Here is a 19,316-nt window from a genome sequence, read left to right on the forward strand (position 1 = left end):
ATCGGCTGAACATGCAAACCCCTGCTTATGAAAAATGAGAAGGACCACTCTTTTGAACTGTGTCTGTTGGTTATATTTGAGTGGATCAATGTGCTAAAGCAATCTGAACTCAAAAACATATTATTGTTTGATATTTTAAAAGATTTGCAGTGCCTAGGGAATTCCTAAGGGAATTTTTTGGAAGGGATGCTGTTTGACAGACAGAACAGTGTGTGTTGCACAGTTTTTCTGTTCGTACCTGCTTGTAAGACATTGTAATACATAAAATAGTAATTGTAGATATTAGCATAGATATCTGAAATCTACATAAGCAAAACCAGGTTAAAGTACAATGTGCCACAGTTAATTGAGGAAGTGCTGATGATTTTCTGGACTGTGTTATGCAAGAGGCCTGAGTAAAAGTCATTCTTGCAAAGACCCCTGGCTTTGTGATTCCTGACAAGGGCAAATTTTTGACAGAATATGTTTTCTGCACAAGTTTTGAAGGCCTACTTCTTTAAGCAGATAACTTCGGATGGCTCCTGTAGGCAGACTGACACATGCATGGAGGTTTGGAGATCTGATCTCAAGTGGCACAGCTGGCACTGCTTTGCTGCCTGGAGAAGAGGTGCTTTGATTACATGTGGTGAGGTGCTGGCCCCAAGCATCCAGACTGCTTCACCCTATTGGTCTGAGATGAAAAACACAGATTTTGTTGGTTTACAAGAGTAGGAAGGATTTATCTCCTGCAGGGTGTGTCCAATCAGTTATGTTTCATAGATGCTGTGTACTGTTTTTGAAAAGAGAGAGAAATGGTTTGCTAAGAACAAACCTGTCTTACCCCATCTAATCACCCGGAGAAAAAAGCTGTTGAAAACAAATTTGCTTGTTCCTGTGTGGCAACATATCAACACCAGACCTTAAACCTTCCTGAGAATCCAGCAGTCTTGCAATCATTTTTGTTGCTTCTCTTGCTGATTGCTGCCATATGTCAGTAAAAAAAGTATCTTCCCAGCCATAAAGCTGGTGTGCAGGAAACTGAGCTTTGAACGGCCTCCTTCCTTGCCCTTCCGCCTTTAATTGAATAATATACTGTTCTGTGAATAGATCCACTGGCTTCTACCCACTGGTATGAATGTGTCAGCTCAACTGTGAGTGCCGATCCACACACTGCTGTGTGAGAGGCAGGGCAGTACCTGCAATTTCATTCTAATGTGCAATGAACACAAGTCATCTGACTTTGGATCAGGAAACAGAAAAAAGATGCAAGTATGAAGATAAAAAACACAAAGCACTAAGTTTTTACTAGTTGTCTGCACAGATATAAGGATGACCTATCACTGTTAGCACAAAGAATATTCACACTGGGGGCTGTCAGTTCCAGACCTTGGCCTTGCTGCTGCTGCTGCAGAGGCTGGCTGACAGCACAGGCGTTGGGCCCATCACAGCACTGCCAGAGTGGTCTAAAACTGGCTGTGGAGTGTCCTGCAGGCTGCCAGCTGTACCCTGGCTGCTGCTTGGTGAGTTTCACAGAGGGCTTTCCTGCTTGCACTGCTGCTAAGGAAATACAAAGGCTGTCAATACCTATTTTCTGGCCACTTGCCTTCATTGATACTGGGCTCTTGGAGCTGATGAGGGCCACCAAGAGAACACTGAGCTCCATTAAGTTCCCCATACTTAATCCACATATGTCCATAGACATATTCTTTGTGCAATTTCTACAGCGCTGCAGAAATCTTTGGTTTTCCACACATATATGTGATGTGCAACTTTGCTTCTGCCATCATCTCACAGTTCTACTGTGACTTGAAAAAAGGAGTGTGCATGGGGCAGGACTGCTCACCAGGAGTTCGGGGAGGAGAACACTGCAAAACTGGATTAAAACAACTCTGAAGGGTGAACAGTTGAAAGCTGGCAGTTAATTTTTGGTGTCTTGTTTAGCACATACCTCCACAGAACCTCTACATGTGCGTTAGCAAAGTGACTCTCTAGACAAAAACCTATACATACAAAGCACAGAGCAGACTTCCCATGTACAATTCATTTAATTCCATTAGCCAATTTCCCAGTTTATTTGTCAGAGGGAAGCCTATTTACAAAGACAACTTGAGTAAATATGATTGATTGCCTTGTCAGCCCCTGTAATTTCACTTTTTGATGTTGTCATTTCAGATAAGTGATTTCAGACATCAGAAGGAATGGAAAGAATAGAGGAAAGAAGCAACAGTTTGACTAAGATTTATAGCAGATGTACACAAACTAGAAGACTTAGGAACCATATTTGGGACTTAAAAGACTTAGGGAAAAAGACTGCTACATAAAAAATGCTGGGATGATGTATATTCTCATATGACAACTGTTATTCAGCAGTTGTTATTATGTGATATATGAGCTCCACGATGAAATCATATGAGGAATATTTCCTCATGTTTTACACAGAACTGTATAATGTATGTATGCGTTCCTCATGTTCAAGGCATTAATTAAATCCTATTAAGTATGTATTTTGGGAGGCAGAATTTAACTTGAGTAAAGCATAATAGTCATTAAGTTCATTTGCTTTAATTTAGAAAAAGCTCCTATCATAAACATCTATTGCTAGTACTCAAAAAGGTGTAAAGTATGTTTTGGCTATTTGATTGCAAAATAGACTAAGCAGTCTATATTCCCCCTCCAAGCCTTTCCCCTCAAAAAGAAGAAAAAGTGCAATGTTTCTATAGAAAAATAGCATGAACAAATCAGTAGATTTTGAAACATATCTTAAAGGCTGAAAATTTTAAGTGTTTTTTTTTTTTTTCAGTGAAAAGACACTAGTCAGCCTGTATTAATTTTTCTGTCTGCATAATTATTTCCACTTTCAATGGCTCTTATTCAAGTTCCAAACAGACAGATGTGTCTAAATGAAAAAAATAAAGTATGTGGATCATGCAAGGGAGAAAACTGGTGTCCTAAATAACATCAGGAATTATTTTGAAATGATGGGGGTCTGTAGAGTACATATAACACATGGTACATGTGAGAGACTTTTACATAATTCACTACGCAACTGCTGAGCTGTTAACAGTGGTAAAACTGGGGAAGGAGGGTCTCTGATTCTTACTAGAAAAAGGCAAATGTTCTGTCCATCGTTAAGCAAAGCAAAAAGGAGGAATCAGGAGAAGGAGTATACAAGTCAGGTTCATTTCAGTCCCTGTAAAGATCATGGATCTTGTCCTGAAAATTATTTCCAGCCATGTATGGATGTAAAGGTAAGCAGGAACAGTCAGTTAGAGGCAGACTTACCAAGGACAAATCCTCCTTGACAAACCTGACTGTAGCCTGTGATGAAATGACGGCCTATGCTGATGAAGGGAGAGGGTTGGGTGGAGGATGTATTGGCTTCAGTGATTATTTTAACACTATCAGAAGCAGGTGAAAAGACCAAACTCCCCTCTTAGATATGGCAGATGGTATAATATGGGGTATAGAGGGATACAGCCACAAATTGGAAGTTCAGATTGAACAAAAAACAATTATCAGTAGGAGCGTAGTGCAGCACTGGAAGAAGGTACCTGGAGAGGCTGTGGCACCTCAGCCTGTGGATGTTTCCAGGTCTCAAGAGTGTCTCAACTGACCTGATTAATCAGCAGTCTGCTTGCAGAGGAAGGCTGGAGTTGATGGCCTTCACAGGCATCTTTTGACCAATATTTCTGTGTCTTTGATCTTCCAGCAACACTTCAGTGAAGTGAGCAGTAAGTTACTCCAAGCATGATATCTTTATAGCTTTGTGTGACACAAGGGCAGCCATGTAGGTAATCACTTGTTTGGACTTTGTCCCTGCTAATGCAGTTGTGTCACTGCTGGTCAGCCTTCACAAATATTTTTTATGGGAGTTTGAACTGCCAAAGATTGCTGTGCTGGACTGAGAATGAGGTGAGCAAGGAAAGGAGTTAGTCTTTTCTCTCATAAGTTATAATTCATAACATCGAAGGGGGCTGAGCCTCATCAACCCATCTCCATCATGGAGGCAGCGCTTCCCCAACACAAGTTTGCAGGAAGGGCAGGGCTGGGTGAAACTGGGCCCATCCCTGCCTGGCTCCTTCCACTCCCATCCCTGGCCACCATGTCTGCACTGGCACACAACAGGCTGCACACACTGCGTTATGGCCCCATGGCCAAGAGGGAGAACAGATGGAACTCAATGTCCAGATGTGCTTTGTAGATTGGTTTGGGCAACATAACTCCCCATGCTTGGGGAAAGCCATGAGGTGACAATGCAGCAAACAGGAAATGATTCACCAGTTTTCAGCATCGATCTCAAACACTATTTGTGCTACAACAAATATACTGCTTAATTTTGCTGGAGAAGTTGCTTATAAAATTAACAACAAAAATCATTTTGTACTTTAACCTTTGAAGAGCTACAAATGTGTATTTTAGATTGCCCAGATATCGTCTCATTGCGTTGTTTACGGCAACACATGGTGCCTTATTCTGTCTGACTAACCTTCCTTACAGAGCCTGCCAAGCACAAATTAGGTCAACCTAACCAGCAGTATGAAACATAATTAGCCAAAACTTTCTTAATTAGCGCTGTGATTCAGGGTGGGGAGAGCTTAGCTCACAGGGAATTAGGGTAGGGCAAGTTGGTAGAGAGACTCTTCCTAACAAGAGGTGGATCTAACACTGGACACCTGCCTAATACCTTTGAAATTTTGATTGTGATGTTTTATGACCATAGCAAAAACTGTAATTTGTGCCTGTAGGGTGCTACATGCTGCGCTAATACACTGCAATAAAACAACAAACAACAAACTAATCATTCCCACAGACAGCACCTCACTGTGACTACAGTCAGCAACTGTAGCTCTTCAGGCACACTGTCAGAATCACAAAAAAGCCTAGACTACATTTATGTCAAAACAGGGGTGATGCATGCCTATTATTTTAATATTTTCTGCTGTTTTAATGCACTCAGCCTGAGTGCTTGCCCTGTGCCAGGCTGCCTGTTAGTTCCCCACACCTGTGGGATGAAGCAGCCCCTAGGGACCCTTTCTGTAAGAACTGCTTCTCTCTCAACTGAGGCCCCAGTGGTGCCTTGCAATACCTGCACAGCAAACATCATATTTGATGTTGTCATCTTTACTGTCAGACAAGCCTAGGACTAAAGGGGTGAGATGAGGTTAGTTTGATATTGCAGAAGAGAGTTCACGAGAACATTGTGCCCTGCCAAAGCAGTGTTTGGATTGAGAGAAAGTTTCACTTTTTTGCCATCACTCAAATATCTTTCACATTCTCTTCCCTTCAGCTGGTATAAAAGTGATCAATTTTCTCGAAAAGAAGAAGAAACAGTAGCCCAGCTTTTAATTTCTGCTCCTCTGCTCAGTTTTTGTTATCTTTACCCTCCATCTCCCATCTGGAGGGAATATAGCCATTTGCATTTTTCTGTGGACAAATACTGGCATGTACTGAGGCAGAATAAGTTGCTGCTGATTAAGAACTCTGATTAACACATTGGTGAGAATCTCCTGAGTTAAAGGACTACATACAATATTTGTGGGCATAAACTATAATAAAAATGTACAAGAACCAATATGGAAAAATTATACATGGGAATAATCCACAAAGCTCCAAAGAGTAGTGATTTTTTCACTGGTTGCATATGAACCAAGTCATGTCTGAAGGCAGTCTAGCTATGTTCAACATTTGTTTTTAAAAAGAAACATGAGAAAAGGAATGCAAGTCCTACTGTGCGCATGGGCTGAAGCTCTGGTTTTGTTCAGTTAAAGGAAATTCAAAGACTTTTGGTGATATGAACAGTGATTAGAACACAACTATTGGAAAGAAATTGTGAAATTGCATAAATAACTTAAAGGCCTAGTTAAGAGATGCTCACCAAAAGGCCGGTGTTAATAACTGAGTTCCAGTGATCTCACTCATTACAACCTACTTTCTGGAATAGTCTGGAAACGTGTCAAGAAATGACGATTACTTCTGCAAGATCTAGTGAGCATTTTCCTTTCAAGTTAGTGAAGACTCTTTTAAGGAAAATACTACATAACTGGACAAAAGTAGGCCATACTTTGAACACTTCATTAAAAAAATGCATCCTTAGTTCTAATTTAAAATTTTTTCATTTTGTTGTATAGGCAAAAGTTCATTTATATTCCTTCTGTAGTTTCATTCCTGTCATAAAAAGTTATGCTTACCCTTACAGAAATGCTCAAATTCCTCCTTTTTGGAAATGATCTGTCATTTCATCCTAAGCACATGAGTTCCCATATTTCACTTGGGAATCAAACTCATATCCATTGAGATCATCTTTGTGTTCACAGCATTTACATTTTGCTTTCTGTATTCATCTGCTTACCACTTATATCAGGTCTGTAATAACACTATTAAAACAAAGTACCTCATACATCTAGAAACAGAAAGCTTAAGTTCTTATGTTGACAGACTTTTTATATGAGTGCAAAAAACAATCCTTTCTCAAATTGTGAGCCAACTACACAACAATGATCAGCTTTGTAACACGTAATATATGCAGCTAATCTAATAACCAAAGACTGACTAAATAAAAGAATGTGTTCATAAAGATTAATGGATTGTTGTAGGCTTACACTGCCTTATGTCAGTCTTCGTGCTTCTTGAATGGCTCTTAGCATGTCTTATCTTCTGTCATTCCAGACATGCTTTTTAAGCATGGAAGGTAATGTAGGAACTTCAGAGAGTCGTGCTGACGGTTTGAATGAAATAGCTACTTCAGTGAGGTGGCAACATAAAGGCTCGGTCACGTTTATTACCTTGTACCGGAGAGCAGTGGAACGACAGGGCTTCTGTGCTATTTGCACTGCACCTCCAATAGTCTGAATTTACATACTCGGAACAGTGGATCAATAAGTTCCTAAATGATGAAGAGTATCTAGCTGGTATGATAACATCCTACACAGCATACTCAGATGCTGAGATAATGACGGTTCTGGCACCAGGCTTTCGAGGCTTGAGTTACAATGGTACAGTCTGACTTTAATAATTCATATGCCTAACTAATTTTAGGACTTCTGTGTGGATATTGAGACTATTCAAAAACTACTGTCATTGAATATAAGTTCTACTTTGAAACAATTTCCTGAGGACAGGAGGATCCACACTTTGCAGGAGCTCAAGCTTCCTTAGCAGTGAAGCAATTCTCCGTTTTTTCATTCCCAACGCACACCTTTACCTAGAAATTTGATTTAATGCCTTTCTTAAACTTCTCCTGAAGTATCAAAAGTAGCTCCTCAGCTGTAATTACAGAATCACAGAATCACAGAATTGTAGGGGTTGGAAGGGACCTCTAGAGATCATCGAGACCAACCCCCCTGCCAAAGCAGGTTCCCTACACCAGGTCGCACAGGTAGGCGTCCAGGCGAGACTTGAATATCTCCAGAGAAGGAGACTCCACAACCCCCCTGGGCAGCCTGTTCCAGTGCTCCGTCACACTGACCATAAAGAAGTTCTTACGCACATTCGTGTGAAACTTCCTATGCTGCAGCTTATGTCCGTTTCCCCTCGTCCTGTCTCCACGTACCACTGAAAAGAGACTGGCCTCACCACTATGGCCACCACACCTCAGATATTTATAAACCTGGATCAGGTCCCCTCTCAGTCGTCTTTTCTCAAGGCTAAACAGACCCAGTTCACTTAGCCTTTCTTCATAGGGGAGATGCTCCAGGCCCTTCACCATCTTTGTGGCCCTCCGCTGGACTCTTTCCAAGAGATCTCTGTCTTTTTTGTACAGGGGAGCCCAGAACTGGACACAGTACTCCAGATGAGGCCTTACCAGGGCAGAGTAGAGGGGGAGGATCACCTCCCTCGACCTGCTGGACACGCTCTTCTTAATGCACCCCAGAATGCCATTGGCCTTTTTGGCCACGAGGGCACACTGCTGGCTCATGGCCAACCTGTCGTCCACCAGGACGCCCAGGTCCCTCTCTGCAGAGCTCCTCTCCAGCAGCTCATCCCCCAGCCTGTATTGGTGCATGCAATTATTCCTCCCTAGGTGTAAGACCCTACACTTGCTTTTGTTGAACCTCATCCGGTTGCTTACTGCCCAGCTCTCCAGCCTGTCCAGGTCTCGCTGAATGGCAGCACAGCCTTCAGGCGTGTCAGCCAATCCTCCCAGCTTCGTATCATCAGCAAACTTGCTGAGGGTGGCCATTATCCCCTCATCAAGGTCATTGATGAAGATGTTGAACAAGACCGGACCCAGCACAGATCCCTGGGGGACACCACTGGTTACAGGTCTCCAGCCAGACTCTGCACCACCAACAATGACCCTCTGTGCTCTGCCAGTCAGCCAGTTCTCAACCCACCTCACTATCCACTCGTCTATCCCACACTTCCTCAGCTTTGTTATAAGGATGTCGTGGGAGACAGTATCAAATGCCTTTCTAAAATCAAGGTAGATTACATCTACCGCTCTTCCCCCATCCACCCAGCATGTGACAGCATCATAGAAGGCCACCAGGTTGGTCGAGTACGACCTCCCCTTGGTGAACCCATGCTGACTACTCCTGATAACCTCCTTTTCTCCTAGTTGTCTGGAGATGGTATCCAGCACAAGCTGTTCCATCACCTTTCCAGGGACGGAGGTGAGGCTGACACACCTATAATTACCCGGATCTTCCTTCTTGCCCTTTCTGAAGACCAGAGTGACATTGGCTATCCTCCAGTCTTCAGGGACCTCCCCTGTTATCCAAGACCTCTCAAAAATGATGGAGAGCGGTTCGGCAATGACCTCCGCCAGCTCCCTCAGCACACGTGGATGCACCCCATCAGGTCCCATGGACTTGTGGACCTTAGTATTGCCAAGGCGCTCACGCACGTCCTCTTTTCTTACTGAAGGGAAGTCTCCCATTCCCCAGACCCTTTCACTAACCTCCAGGGTGTGGGAAACTTGAGGGAGAGCCTTTTCACTGAAGACGGAAGTAAAGAAGGCATTCAGTATCTCTGCCTTCTCAGCATCCCCCGTTACCAGAACCCCCCCTCACTTAATAAGGGGCCCACATTCTCTCTAGTTTTCCTTTTGCTGTTAACATACTTGAGGAAGCCTTTTTTATTATCCTTTATCACTTTAGCCAGATTCAATTCCAGGCGGGCTTTAGCCTTCCTCGTTGCATCCCTGCAGGCCCTGACTACATTTCTATATTCTTCCCAAGTGGTCAGACCCTTTTTCCACATTTCATGGACCTTCTTCTTTCCTTCGAGCTTTCCCCCCTTTTTCTGGGACTGCAAATCAAACACCCTAAAATGCTAATGATTTTACAGCTTCTTAGGCTATTTCAAGAAAAAATCAAGGATATTTATTATTCTATAAAGGTCAATATTTCTGTTATTGCTGCAAGCCATTTTCATAGTTCAAGAGACAACTGTGTCAGACCATGTCTAGTATTAGATATTAATGCTATATCGCTCATAAAGAAGATATTGTTTGATGGCCATGAGCCAGCAGTGTGCCCCTGTAGCCAAGAAGGCCAATGCTATCCTGGGGTGTATTAAAAAAGAACGTTGAGGGAAGTGTTGGCAGGTTAAGGGAAGTGATCCTCCCCCTCTACTCTGCTCTGATGGGGCCACATCTGGAGCACTTGTCCAGTTCTGGGATCCTAAGTTCAAGAAAGACAGGGAACTTCTAGAAAGTCCTTTGGAGGGCCACAAAGATGATGAGGGGCCTGGAGCATCTCCTTTATGGGAAAAGACTGAGAAACCTGGGTCTCTTCAGTCTGGTGAAGACTGAAAGGGCTTATCAATGCTTATCACAGAATCACAGAATCGTAGGGGTTGGAAGGGACCTCCAGAGATCATTGAGTCCAACTCCCCTGCAAAAGCAGGTTCCCTACACCAGGTCGCACAAGTAGGTGTCCAGGCAGGTCTTGAATATCTCCAGAGAAGGAGACTCCACAACCTCCCTGGACATTTAGATATAAATATCTAAAGGGTGTGAACCAATTGGATGGTGCCAGACTCTTCAGTGGTGCCCAGCGACAGAACAGAAGGGAGCAATGGGCACCATCTGGAACACAGGAAGTTCCATACAGACACAAGGAAAAACTTATTTACTGTGAGGGTGACAGAACACTGGAACAGACTGCACAGAGAGGTTGTGGAGTCTCCCTCTCTGGAGATATTCAACACCCACCTCGATGCTTTCCTATGCAACCTACTGTAAGGATCCTGCTTTAGCAGGGTTTGGACTGGATGATCTCTCACTATTCAGACAGTTTAAGTGAAACTGCAGATAAATTGTAAAAATTTCAGTACGAGACAAATCCCTGTCATCTCTTGTACAGTATCATTCACTGCCAAAATGTGCCTGTCACAAGTGCAATACCATACATTCGTATTTGGATAGGCCCTAAGTACTATTCTAAGTTGCTGAAAAAATAATCTTTTTTTGCTAAAGCTTCAGAGTCTAAACATGTTGCAGAGAACTCCCGGAGTATTTGCAGAAGGCCTTTGTAGCTTATCTAAATCTAAAACTACTACCATTTCAACTTCAGTATCGGCTACTGACTTGCAAACTGCTGCTATGTCAGGTGATCCAGATTTTTTCTTTCTATCTGCTCACCTCAGTGACTTGTTAATCATGAAATTTATTTAAATATCCATTTCCTTATAGTTTACTAAGATTGAGAGAGAAATACGGACACTTCTGTCACTGCAAGCAAGAATGGACTGATACTATTAAGTTCCTGCAAATCAGTGATTTTCATCTTACATGCCTTCCGTGAACTGCTTTGAAAATGTGACTTCTGAAAACATGTTTTCTTTAAGTTGCCACAACAGTTTGGAATTTTGACTTTGATGCTGGGTTTTTATCTTTTTCCATCTGTTTTACTTCACCATAAGTGCTATGGGCACTTTTCTTGCCTTGTGACTACTGTTGTGGGATGCTAGAGTCTTCAGCAGTTTTTCAGTTCTGATATACGCATGCAGGACACGTTTCTGATAGTTCAACACAGAATAGCCCCCACAAACACAGAGCCAAGTTTAACAATGACACGTTCGCACATTCTGATTTTCATCTCTGTGCCCCAAAGTCTAGTAGGAAGAAACAGTACCACAGTTCCTAACACCACACGTTCTAGTTTCTTCAGCCAGCTAACTAATGATTAGAAAGGGAAAAGACCCCTGTTAGTCCCATCAAGCTGACCACCTACTGTCTCATTGCAGGCAAATGCTGCTCAGTGTGTTGTAACTACTCTGCTATTGCCTTCTTTAATTCTCAGCTTCTTTGTAAAACCACTTCAATTTAGCACTTGTGAGGACAGAAAATCAGCATCTATGATGAGATGGTTGCTTTTCCTGCCTCGAAACAGCAGAGGCAAATGCATGATGACAGGCAGTACCTTTCTGATGGAGACAGGAGGACACCTCTTGCTCGTTTCAGCAGGTGATGGAAGCAGGATCCTGTGGCAGAAGAGGTGGCAAGGCTGGCTGCCTGGGGGCAGCTCCTGCAGGTGCAGTGGGTGTGCTCTGCCCTAGGGAGCCAAGGTCACAGAAGAGGCGGGGACCAGAGTCACTTGCATTATCTATTGTGCCCAGATGCAAGCTGATCTCTAATTCTGAATGAAAAACATTCACTCCCCACTGAAAAACTAACAACTTTGCATTTCTTTGTGAAAATACTTACAATTTTCTGTGCACATTTTGCTATTCAAAAGTTTGATTTGCTGAAAAATAATTTTCCGTCAGAAGTAACAAATGATGAATACTTCCTTTCCAGACTTTGTTAAAACAGCATAAACCCAAATAAAACATTCCTTGGGGCATTAATAGGTTAAATGTGATATGTTATAAAGGTTATATTTATATAACAATGTTCTGTAGTGTATAGTCTCAGTCTTGGAAAACAGCCCAAACCAACTCCTACTACAATAATCTTTCCCTACCCTTTGTGCTCCTTGAATTATGCAGTATACCAACTGTCAATAAATAGTCATGTTTCCTCAAGTACCGTGCCCAGTGGCACTGTATGTGTTGGAAAAGTACCTGCTTTGTAAGTCATATTTTTCAAATTTTGTTGATACCATTGGATAAACAGTAAAGTCCTTTACTAGGCAATACTCTAGCCGAAGTAACTGATTTTTTTTTTTTTGCCTGGACATAATCCATATGGTTAAACTGTTAATTGGTAGACTCCCAGTGAAGGGAGAGTCAGCACTCAGCTTTCTCAGAAGGCATTTACAAAGCATAAGGTGAGATTAAAGATGCATCTAGAGAAAAGTCTGACTCTTTCCCTCTTGAACTGTGAAACACACTAATTGCAGGAGGGGCAGAGCAAAGAAGTAAAATAAAAGCTGTTACCCTAATTATGCACAGCCTTTATTTTGTATTAGAATGAAGCTTTAGGTGTGGTTACTATCTGTTTGATTTCATTAATGAGACTTCGTAAATTATAAACCATTAAAGAGTGCAGATGGGAATGATTTCAGGCTCAGTATGAGAATTTTATTGCTGGCTATCAAAGACCAGGACCTAAAATGCTAATTTTTCAGACGTCTTTTGATCACTACAGATAGTGAAATGTTAATCAAATAAATGTTTAACATAGTCCTTGTTATTCTAAATGGGAAATAAAATGCAGCCTGCCAAATTTTAATTGTTCATTTGGGCTATCCAGCTATCACTTTGCAAATCTCTAAGCTTGATATTAGAGAACATCCTTCTTAGGAAGAATATAATACTTCTGGAGACGTGCCTGGATATCACTGGCTTGAGAGCACAAGTATTCTTCACTTCTGAGAGCTAAATTAAGACTCCCACTGAGTTCTGCAGCAAGTTGTGATGCTGGAAGTATTGTGGGCTTGCATAAGGCAAGACTGGACAGTGTTTCCAAGTTAGCTGGGAGGTGAGATGATGTGATCTGGCAGACTCCTGTGACAAGCCCATGGCAATGCTTTGGCACAGTTCACCCAGCTTTCATGGCACTGACTTGCTTGTAATAGTGAGGCCACCACAAGAAGTCATCCCACTATGCCAGGTAACTCCTTTAAATGCCCAAATCCTGTAGCTAGCCACATTAGGGTTTGTTAGGGAAGAAAAGGAAAGGAGTCACCTTTGATGTTGTCTGCCTAACAGTACTCTGATGTGGGAGCCAGGACTTAGCACAAAACTAAAAGAAGCATCCTTGATTAAGTACCAGGAGAAATAGTATACCTTGGAGGAAAAAAGTGGCATGGAAGAAAACACTACTTTTTTCCCCTTTTTATAGAGCCAGGTAATGCATGTTTACTTTGCTCAGGTGTTTATTTTACTGTAACATAAATTCTACACTGAATACACTAAGGCTGAAACAATTACTAAGTAATGCTTTTTGAATAGTTTTCTAACACAGAACTTGAGTTATGAGTCCAGATACTCTGAGAAGGAAAATGCTTGTTCAACTGATAAAACTCAGGATATTTTTAGGCAACTTCATTTTAAAGTCCTAATAGAAAACACTGTATGTTTTTATGTGGCTCTCTCCTGTCCCTTTTAAAGTTCAGTTATAAGATCCTAGCCTCCTTTACAAGGCTTAAGGAGCCTGCAGTGTTGCAAATAAACATGTACAATTATGACTCTAAATTCATAAAACTGTACTCCCCCGTGGAACTAATTGTAGTTTTTCAGAAGAAAATCAGAAGGGGCCATCTGCAGAGGAGGTATTATTAACATATTCAAGAGTCAGCATGAGGCTCCCTCAGGAAGGGGCCAGGAGCAGCTCTAGCAGCTCCAGAGGGGAACTCCTGTCCAGAAGCAGGTTTGGGTGAGGATGGAGGGCAGACACACAGTGCTGCACTCCTTGAGGCATTGAGCATCACTTCCTCAACCTCCAGGCACACCAGTGTTCCTCACAAGTCAGGAACCGCCCTGGCTTCCAACTCGCTGGCAGGTGTGTCCCCAGGCAGGGCAGGGAGTGGTGGGGTTGCCGGCAGCGCCTTGCTAGGATGCCTGCGCCAGGGCATTGAGGAGGGGCCCAAAAGGGGAGAGGCTGGGAAATTCCAAAGGGAAAAGATTGCGCTAAGATGTGGGGACACCTCAGGGTATATGTGGAAAAGACTTCAGTGTGGCCAATATTACTATTGATTACTCAAAGTGCAAAAAGCAAAGGCTCTCCTGTGCCTCCCTTCTCACTCCAGTGGTAAAAAGCCATTTGTGGCGTACAAGCGGGAACTGAAGGATTAATTTCTTATAATGGCAAACTAGTCAGAGTAGGGAGGCTATTTAAAGTAATACTGGGGAAAATCCTACTTTTGTGTGCAAAAGTCATCTCTGCATACAGACATCTCAAACTATGGAGAAGTTCATTACACCACTGAGTCAAGATAGCACGTGGATCATCGCCATTCTGTCATTACACTAAACCTAAATTTCTTCCATTAACTGCACTGGCAGCAATGGTGGTGAATTTAGTTTCTCAAAAGGTTGACTAATAATTGCCATCCATACTGTCCCTGAAATGTCTTTCATCAGCAGGCATAGAGCAGTGGGGTCTATGCATATGATGGAGAAGGATATCTGGACACAAGCCACATGCAGTGGAAAAGACCCATGTACTGGAAGAGAAGGCTTCTAATCTGGAGGGAGACAGACATTTTACATGATCTGACAGTGACAGGACAAGGAGGGGATGGTTTTAAACTAAAAAAAGAGATTTAGATTATATACTAGGAGGTATATTCAGAAGGTGGTGAGGCAGTGGTACAGGCTGCCCAAAGAAGCTGTGGATGCCCTCTCCCTGGAGGCACTCAAGGACAGCCTGATCTGGTGAGTAACAAGCCTGCCCACGGCAGAGGAAACTGGGTAGTTTTAAAAGTCCCTTCGAACCCAAGCTGTGATTCTGTGATTCTATGATTCTATGAAATTATATTACAGTTTGATGAAAACCATGCATACTAAACATGCGTTAATAAAGATGCACTCTCTGTCAGAATGGAAAAACATGGCAGGAGATCAGGCAACATGGCTTATTCTGATTTCATATACTGCAGCTTTCATTTACTACACTGCATTTTATGTAGACAGTATTTAAGAGTGCCTGTCACAGACTAAGCACCTCTTTTGCACAAACACATATGAGATTTTCTAAGTTCTGGGCCATTTTTTTTTCTGCCTATTTTCTGCTGCAGTCCCAAGGAACATTATTTGGTCTGCTGCAAGAATAGCATAGCTGAGAGTTAGGATGAAATTTCATTAAATATTAGGTCTGAGACACTGCTGGCACATATACGTCACTGTTGACAATGAATTTACAGGTTTGAAGGCAATGATTGGCAGAGTTTATTGTGACTGCACTGCTGGCACGTTCATCACACTGCATAAATGCTGGCAGAAACAGTGCATGCTAGCATCAATCATGTACTCTATAGTAGACTGTAAACCATGGCATCAAAAGAATCAGAAACAAGCAGGTAGTTCATAGAATCACAGAATATCCTGAGTATGAAGAGATCCATAAGGATCATCAAATCCAATTCCTGGCTCCTCATAGGACCCCCAAACTTCAAACTTTATGTCTGAGAGCACTGCCCAAACACTCCTTGAACTCTGGCACTTGGGGCTGTGCCCACTTCCCTGAGCAGCCTATTCCATGCCCACCATCCTGTGGTGAAGACCATTCCCTAACACCCAACTGACCCTCCCCTGACTCACCTCTGTGCCATTCCCTTGGGTCCTGTTGCTGCCATCAGAGAGCAGACATCAGTGCTGCCCCTTCGCTCCCTGTGAGGAGCTGTAAGCTGCCACATGGCCTCCCCTCAGCTCCTCTGCTCTGGGCTGAACAAAGGGAGATCAGCCACTCCTCATACATCTTGCTTTTAGACCCTTCACCACCTTTGTTACCCTCCTTTGGATGCTCTCTGATAGTTTTATGTCCTTAAGTTCCTCTATTCACTATGGACACGGTCCTCCCCACACAGTAGCAATCTCTCAAACTTGGCTGAAATGCGCTGTAGCTCAGGTCTATTATGAAGACATAAAATCTTCATGGAAAGCTAATTTCTGCTCCGGCTCTCGTTCTAATGAGAAAAACAGCATTAGAAATGGTGGCTTCCCATTTAACCAGAGTCCGCAGATGCTTTTAATTACATCACCTGTCCTGGGATAACAATAACTGCAGTTACTTAACAGTCTATACATATCCGATATCACAGAGAATGTTTCCTCCTGGTTAGTGTCTCCAGTAAAAACATACACAGTAGATCTGTACATTTCCAATCAATAAATATTAATTTTACTTTTGCTAGACATTATAAACCTACTGAGACTGTTAAAGAGAGAATTTTTAAGAGTAGCTGTTTAGTGCAGCAAATTTTCAAAACATAGAAAAATCTTTTCCCACTAATCCTTGCTCAGAAATGACAAACAGTGGAGATAGTGTGATAAAAGACATCTTCACTATTACTGTCTATGGATAATGTTCCATGCATGTAGCTGGTGCTAAACAGAACAGACTTAAATATGCCCAAACCCTCTTAACTAATGTACATGCCTTTCGTCCCCTTGTATATCACATTTTAATTGGGTACAGTCAGGGTATCTGTGAGAAATTAAATGAAAATACCATCTATATATGGATATTTAGCAGAAGTAAAGTATTAGACTTGCTTGTCATGTGCATTTGTGACAACAAGACCACTGTTAGTTTAATTATTAATATAGAATAGTATCATAGGAGTGATTTCTTCTAGTCATAGCCATCTCAAAATTAAAACAGCAAATTATGAAAAATACAAAACTGATCTCTGCCAAGTAATTCCCAGCAAGAGTATTTTTTGAGATGATCTCTCAAATGCAATAGCACTTTCATGAAAAGAAAACAGTTTCTTTGTTTTGTTTTACTTTTACATTACGGTGCTTATAAAATGGGCAACATTTTTGTTTCATTGTTCATTTAGAAATGGTCTTGGAAGCAATTTTCAACCAGCTGTGTTTCTGTGGATTATTCCCCCGGTGCTGTTGATGACATACAGTATTACTGAATGTCGCAAATCAGCCTGAGACATCATGTATTGTACAGTATAGATTATTTATTTTGCCAAGTCTGGGTTTTTCTTTCTTAGGTTAAGAGTTTGGAATCAGTCCCAAAGGTAATAAGGAAATTTGTGCACCAGTTAAATCTGTCTCTTGCCTGGCTCCCTTCCTGCTTTCTTGGCCTCTCTAGAGACACATAATCTATGCAACCCATGTAGCTCTCATGCAGTTGCGTACAGGCTTCTCAACTTCTTACAGTCCCCCACAGCTGCAAAGTGAGGTGCTATAAATCAGGTGTGGTAGGTTGCATTGCTTTGCTGCTAACCAGGTCAATTTCTCCTTAAAAGAAGATTTCAGAAAACCAATAACCATAACAAGTGGTGCAACACACTGCTGCAAATAATGAATTTTTTTGCTATCAGTGCACAAAGAACTTCATAACACCCTATTCAAAGGAAAACAACAACAACAACAAAAAAAACCAGACTGGTTGCACAGGGATTTCATGACTGGAAATATCTCAGTTTGTCTATACTTGAATGCTCCTTTTGGATACTTCCATTTTTTATGACTTTAGTGGGAAAAAAAGAAATATATATTTTAGAAAATCAAAATCAGTCCAAAGGGCACTGAGTACGGCCAGAAGAATATCTGGATTATTTTCTCTGTTTAAAGGCAAGGGGGAGAACAAATGCTGAGTTCCACTGACAACTAATTACATGGATCTTAAATCTAACAAAATGAATGCTTGTCTGCCAGTTTAAAAATTCAGTTTGCTTGATCCTCATAAGCCAAAAACACAGTTGTCATTAATTTTGTATGTTAACAAATATTAGAAAAGAAGAACCTTCATTCTTCCTATTTCTGCAGATGCTTGGATTTCAATGTCTCATATAATGCTGCTTTTACACCTGAAATAACAACCCTGGCCTATATGTCAGACAACATTCTCATGCACATCCCAGCTGTTGCATCTCTCTGCTCTCCCTCATATCATGCAATGGGAACTTTAAAAAAAAAAAAAAAAAAATCAGCACTAGATGAAGCAGAAAGTCTCTAGAAAAACTACAGTAGTATCTCTCTTCCCTTAAAAAAAAAAAAAAAAAGAAAAAGTATATATTTATATATATGCACATACAGTCTGAGGCTTTTAAGTGATTCATAAGGTTTTTGCTGACACTATCCAGTAAAGAGATCTTCAGCAATTTGGGATTTTCTTTGAATGACTTCAACAATTAATACGTAGCTAAACTGGTGAATTTGTTACACTCAAAATCTTGTCCATGGGCAAAAAGGAAGCACAATTTCCTTTAGATAAATATATCTAAGAATGAAAGTCCTGACTGTAATGCAGAATTTTTTCATAACTCCAAATGAACCTAATCTTTCCTCTTAATGCAATTCTTTGTTGTCATATCCTTAAATGACCTGCAGGTAGACAATGATATGTTTTACTGCATAAACAAGTTCATGATAGATAAGACTGCAATAGTAGACAATTTTCCTCAGCGTTGGTCCTTTGACACAAACAAACATGGACTGAACTGAAGGGAAGCTAGAATGTGTGTTGAAACTTGAGCTTAAGACGACCAAGAACAGGAGAGCAAGGAGTCAAGATGGAGAGAAATCTTGTCAGGGTATAGAAAGATGCAACTAAGCAATGTTAGCCCAGTGTGTAAGAGCTATGGGCTCCCTTCCTTCCTGGATTTGTAAAGACTGTTTTGTTTCATCCCCACCATTTATTTTACTGCTATTTCTGAAAGCCTTTCCTTTATCATTTGAAGTGGTAATATGGCCCACATTTTGACTTGCAAAGGAGTCAGCCCCTTCTTTATGCCTGCCTTGCAGGGCTCCTCAAAGAACAAGCTCAGCCTTATCTACTGATGCTCTCTATCTGAGGAAAAGCTTTCTCAGTCCCACCCTTTCTGAGTACTCTTAGGGCAGCAAATTAAAAACTCAAAGCCTCTGGCATAGGGGTAACTGTTTCAGATAAAGCAGAAACTGAGGATACCTTCTCCTATCTCACTTTGATGTTAATCAGATATGAAAACATTGGCAAGTTCTTCAGCACTCTATCTAAACCAGTGATGTAACTCCTACAGGCAGGCTTGAAGCTCCTGGTAAACTGACCCTGTTTGTTTCCTCAGCCCATATGAACTCTGTTATTGCTGCTTCTGACTGAAATTCAAGATCTTCAGAAATTCAGTTGATGTTAGAGCCAGAATCGGAACTCTGGAACTCTCTATTCATGGGCAGCTAATTGGGCTCAGAAATATACACACCTCTTGTGTTTGAGCTAGCATGCTTGAACCTCCACAGGCAGCAGCTGGATGATCAGGGATTTTTTCTAAAGGGCCAATCTGTCC

At 41.7% G+C, this 19,316-nt stretch overlaps 1 protein-coding gene across 2 annotated transcripts in view; it reads right to left on the bottom strand.

Annotated features, from left to right (window-relative positions):
* Positions 1-19,316, bottom strand: part of LOC104910794 (uncharacterized) — a 60,133-nt gene that overhangs the window by 34,764 nt on the left and 6,053 nt on the right. The window contains exon 4 of one of the 2 annotated variants that reach the window (XM_085223322.1): positions 11,346-11,477. The gene's annotated coding sequence lies outside the window, so the exon portion shown is untranslated. Of the gene's footprint in view, positions 1-3,593; positions 5,986-11,345; positions 11,478-19,316 lie in introns of those variants that run through there. The other variant, XM_085223321.1, reaches the window with a different exon arrangement.

This window comes from Meleagris gallopavo, chromosome 4 (genome assembly GCF_905368555.1).
Source record: "Meleagris gallopavo chromosome 4, MGAL_WU_HG_1.1, whole genome shotgun sequence".
In the NCBI taxonomy this organism is placed as follows: Eukaryota; Metazoa; Chordata; class Aves; order Galliformes; family Phasianidae; genus Meleagris; species Meleagris gallopavo.